Raw genomic sequence first — 6,000 nt, 5'->3', positions numbered from 1 at the left:
AAAGGAGAAATATCCAGGGTGGCTAATGACTTGTCAATAACAAGTCATTAGCCAATGAATGTGGTCGGTTTCAGATGCATCCATTGATTGTCGCACCCAGTTTCAAAACAGCAAGTTGGCGATGATGAAATTGACTTCATAATGGGACTTCATGATGGCTAGGCCCATCTTTTATACTGGCTATACTTTTATAATAACTTTACTCCTTTCTTTAAGTGGCAGCTTGCCTGTCCTGGTACAGTAGGCAGTTTCAGTTTGTTCCACATTAAAAAGTGATCCGTTTTCTCCTCATTAACCTCTCTGGAAGGAGTGCATACAAACTACTGATACAGCAAATTAACAATTTATTGATAACTTTTTGTGCCATTCAATGATAATGTATGGTTTTCACAAAATCCCACAGCACACCTGAACTTGCATCATGACACTATATTATATTTATAAGGGGCATGCAACACATCACTGACTATAGAAAAGACACTGCTACATTTTTTACCATGTACCTCTAAAGAGTTTATCTGAGTTTATACCTTAGGAACAAAGGGTCGGTTGCATTCCTGAGATACCACTAGCTACTGTTGCTGCATCATGTAAGCAAGAAGGCAAAAGGTGGAATGGAGTAGGCCCTGCTGTCTTCAATTAACTGAGTTTCCGTGAGGAGTGTCTGGGACTGGCTACTCACTCTGTCAGACAGAGTCCCATCCGGCTGGGTCTCCGTGCTCCACATTCCATCGAGAGCAGAATTGTGTTCCGCCCCATTTCAGACGTAAAACGGCGGTTTGGTGCTCCATATTGGAAACATGTGGGAGGAGTGTCATAGAAAGAGTGTCGTGTCACGGCAGCTAGGGTCCACTAAAGTTCAGCACTGCACTGCCCTCTGCTAAAAACTGTACTCATTATATTAATTTCACTATGCTTACTCTGTGCACAGTCATTAAACACAAACACATGCTGCCAGTGATACTCCACCACAGTGAATGGTTTGTTTTCATGCAAACACCTCACACATGGGGCTTAGACACTCCGGTGTGGCGTTTCCACAGCTGGTCCTACACTAATCCACTCATCAGTTAAATTAAAGCTTACTCAGTTGTACAGTAAATGTTGATCCAGCCTACTGCAGCGCATGTCACACAAAACCAGACTGCATAACCAAACTACAGCAAAGTGCACAGGACCACACTAACAATTTTTCCTTCTCTATAAAATCTGGGATAAAGTTTTTGTTCCAGTTCAGGAACATTTCAAGCCACATGATGTCATATTGGACCCAAATGTCTCGGTCCTTTTTCAAAGGGTTCTCTAAATGTGAGAAGCTTTCATCTGGTTACATTTGGAGGACACAACTGGTGTATTACTTGCTCTTCAGAGTATCAATTATTATTAATATGAATTATGAACCCATGATTTCTTTCTTGGAAAAACTGGGTGATCCTAATTTACTCAGTGATCATGAACAGTTCCTTTAAAGCATCATCAGATCTGGTTTGCTTAGGTTTCATATTTGCAAATAAGCAAGTGAGGACAGGAGCTGGATGATTGTGAAGGATTTCTTTTTTTGGACATTTGAGCTCTGGCAGAAAATTAAAGTTGAGTTCAAAAATATTTTTAAGATTTTACTGAAACGTGTCTTTGTGTAGGTCTAGTCTGTATCATTTAGTGTACAGGCTGTTGTTATATATGTGACTGCCACGATCTTAAATACCAGGACAGATATCTGACTGGAATCCCAAAACAAACCAAACTAAAATATTTATTAATTTAAAACAAATCAGGAAATCTTCAAAATTTCCATTTCTGTTAAAACACGAGTATAGTTGACTTGTTTCCCAGTTGCCTGTAGCTCAAATTTTATTTTAGCTATAGCTGTGCTACATCCAAACTGTGCACTTTTCCCATTAAATACCTTATTTGCAGTACCCATGTCACAAGACAAGGATGACCTCACACTGCTGTAAAGACTTTTATTTGCTTAGATGTCACAGTTTTCATCATTCTGATGCTATTTTGTACTCAGAACATTTTGTCCCAGAAGCCAATGAGCTTCTGGGATCTGTGGATGACTTCATAACTCATTTTAGACAATTATATAAAAAAAAAAGTAAAGTCTACCTCATGAAAACTTTATCTTTAAGCCTTGATGGTGTTGAGGCATTTTCTCTCTGTGTAGAACTGGTATATCTGCATGTACACTATGTGTTTGTGTGTGATAGTCAAAAGTGAAATGTGGCCATCTAGTGGTAAAATGCAAGGCTCATCTTTATCTGCAGTGCTGGGGAATTGTGTGGAAGAGGGAAAACATGATTATTTTTTGCACTGCTCTACTGACGAACAGTTCAGTGAAGGCTGCAGAAAGCAGAAAATGTCCCTCTTTCTTTATGATATACACAAAGGAGTGTACAGAAACTCACTGTGTCTGACTGACAGAATTAAGAATGCAAAGGACAGTAGAGAAATAAATGCATGTGTCATCAAATTTTTCATCTCGGAGTCATACCTATTAGCAGAAAAACACCCACAATTTCCTCTCACTGCATTTCATTAAGGTGAACAGCCACAGTAGACTCACTGTAATGAGCTTCTGATTCCAGACACTAGCACATAAAAAGAGAAAAGAAATAAACCAGCAAAACCCAATAAAGTCAAACTGTCAACAGAGCATGTGCCTGCAGTGTGAACCCACAGTATTCAAAAACATTACCACCTCAGCTCTCTGTCCAAACCCTGGAATAAATATGAAATAAAACATTTATCATGTCTGGCGGTGTGCAGAGTGAAAACAGAGCTCTGCAGAAAACTGTCAGGTCAGTGCAGGCAACTGAAATATTTCAGTTAAATCTTGCAGCACTCAGGATTATTTCAGGATAGAGAGCTACAGTAGCAGACAACGGTGATCAGGATCGAGGGGAAAAGCTGGCAAACATCCCCTGACTTTTCAGACTGGTGCTTTCAAGCAGCACTGACATTTTCAGTAAAGTTGTGCATGCATGGAAACACCTGCCAAATAACCTCTGAATTATTCATCCTGAAACAATTAGTCTATGCACACATGCAACTGTAGGCTTCATCGCTTCTTATTCTCTCACTAAAACATACAGTCTATCCTGTGTGATAAATCAGGATCAGAGCCACAAACTCACATATGGAAGCTCTGCTCTCCGGCGATGGCCCAGACCACAGCACGGCATGAAGGGGACCAGGGAGGGGAGGAACTGACGGCCGTCTCACAGACTCCCTGTCAGGCAGCAGCATCTACTCAGCCTCGGTCCATGCCTGTAGACTTGGTCCACAGGGTTGTGGACCACCAAAAGGTGCAGAGCAGATAACGAAGACAGGAGAGCTCCTTAATGGAGGAGTGAGGAGAGGGAGCAGAGGACTGTTGTATCCACACCTGCCCCCTACTTCTGTCCACCCCTCCCCACGTGTGGACCTATTTCCCCCCTTACTCAGAAAATCTGGACATTCAAAAAGTCAGATTCAGATACTCCTCCCTCCTCTTCTACCCATCTCCAGACTGTTGCAGCAGAGTGTCCATCTGAGTTTACCCCACCCCAAAAATCTGTACACGCTCTGGCAGATCCTCTGTGCTGCCAAATCCTCTGCAGCGCTGCTGTGCTGTGGCAGAGATGTACAGTTGCAGGCTGGCACACTGGTTCAGTTGCTAGTGGATTTAGAACCACTCATCACCACACGCAAGTTCCTTCTTGGCATGGGGAGGAGGTGGAGTTCTCAGTGTCCTTTACTGACCGCAGTCCCTTGCTTCCTAATGGACGACACCGCCTTCTATATTCCCTGCCCCTCCTGCTTTCATCCAGGGCTCAGTCTTCTTTAAAAGCTTGACACACACACACTCTGGCTATCTTGACTTTTTTTTACTCAGCTTGTGATGCTCCACTCTCTTCCTTTATTTCTTCTTGTGCCATGCCTCAGTCCTCATTTGCACTGGATTACCCTGCATACTTTCTCTATGTGAGGACAGGCACTGAGACAGCTACTGGTTGCTTAAGAGACTGCACTGTGCTTTTAATGTTACAGAAACAGTGTGTGTGTGTGTGTGTGTGTCTCGTGCTGCGAGCAGAGTAACAGCACAACGCTGCCTGTGGTGCAGAGGGAAGTCACTTGCACAGTTTATTCATGCTGGAGTGCTTTGTGTCACCGCAGAGCTGGCGTGATGGTTTCTTTCCCCACTGTGTTCAGGTGATTGAGTCCGGGACACGCAGCCTCACTGCTGCATCGTAACTGCTGTGTCAGCCATAAATGCACTTACTTGCGTCATGTCACTGGACACATGTGGTGGGGGTTACAGGTAATATTCAATTATACAGCATGACTGTAGATGAGCTTTTGCATCTCAACTTGCAACAAGGGCAACTGGGAACGTAGCACGAGACTGACCAGATTTTAAATCTGAAGCTTTCCAGCAGTGATTTCAGTTAAATCATCAAATGGTCTAGCAAATATAGTTTTATGAGCATTAACAGCTAAAATTCCCTGAAAATACTGATTTACAACAGAAGCTAATAAAGTTGTAGAGCAGTAAAAACAACATGGCTTTCAATCTAAAATACACCGTGAAGCCTTTTTAAACCAAATTCAGCATTTACTGATGACAGTGGCTGATAGCTATAATCTAATAAAGAGCCAAACAGAATTTAAAACAGATTAGTTTTTCTTTCTTTCTCTGCTGATCACGCTCAAATTGCTATTTTAAACATTTGCGTCAGTATTTGAGAACCTAAAATTTGGTAATATGCTTTGTAATATTTTCACATACAGTAGGAGTTGCAGGAGTAGCATTCAGCTTACTGAATTAAACTATTGCCTAAAATAAACTGACATGAGAAGGACCATAAAGTTTCTGACTATAAGTCAGAATTGGAAATACTTTATTGTAAATATAAAAATTAGATCATGCCCATCCATACCCACCTCTCATGGGGCAAGAGGTGGGGTACACTGTTGTCAGGTCACCTGTCTATCACAAGTCTACTGCAGAGAAACAGACAGCCATCATGCTCACATCCATATGTCCTCCCAATTTAGAATCACCACTCTAATATACATACTTTTGGCCTGTGGAAAGAGGCAAGAGAGAACAAACAGAGACACAGGGAGAACAGCAGTATGTTGGATCTGAACCCAGCACCCTCTTACTGTGAGGAGACTACTAAATACCACACCACCCCAGATCATGCTAATGTTAAAAGATGGCACTCAGCATTGTTACCAAAGGCACATGTATAACCTGAACTTAGGGATTTCCCCCTACTGTCACCTGCCTTTAACTTTTTTTTAGGCCTCTTGTATAGTGTGCTCCACTCTTATATTATGCAGAGCTGATTCTGATGTTGAAGACATCATCACTCACTCACTGGCTGAGGTGGGACAGGCTGCAGTTTGTCAGTAGAATAACAACATGATTTCTACTGTCAGAAAGTGCTGCTTCAAGATAAAAACAAACTCAGTTTTCTGTCTCCATGAATCACAAGTGATTTTCCAGGCACCTACTGCTTACGAAAATAAAATATCAAGTATTAGGTCACCAATCATATTTTATTCTGGGAGGATACTTAATAATCCTTTCAACATTTTGTGTAATATCCTTATTAGAATCATGCAGATTTTGTTGCGAACATCAGTATCATCAGATCTGCATGTTTAGTACAACTTTAATTAGCTTGCCTGGCTCTGTCCAAAGGTGGTTATTTTAAAGTTGTTTTTTCTTAACACATTCAGTTTTTTGCAGTTTGAACAAAGAAAACACAAAGAAAACATATTTAGTGAGCTTATTTTCAGTCTTTATAACTTTGAGTAAGGAAGTTAAAAAAAAAAGTGTTTTCTTAACTGTTCTGTTAACGGTTCTGAAATCTAAGCCTAATAAAGTAATGTTCTCATGAATTCTTTTTGAAGTATTCTTTTTTCTTTTCTTTCCCCTCAGCTGGTCGCAGCAGAGAGCTGCCCCTCCCTGTGCCTGGTTCCGCCGAAGGTTTCTTCCTGTTA

The sequence above is a fragment of the Archocentrus centrarchus genome, chromosome 20 (assembly GCF_007364275.1).
Source record: "Archocentrus centrarchus isolate MPI-CPG fArcCen1 chromosome 20, fArcCen1, whole genome shotgun sequence".
Lineage (NCBI taxonomy): Eukaryota > Metazoa > Chordata > Actinopteri > Cichliformes > Cichlidae > Archocentrus > Archocentrus centrarchus.
Note: the sequence above shows the minus strand (reverse complement) of the source record.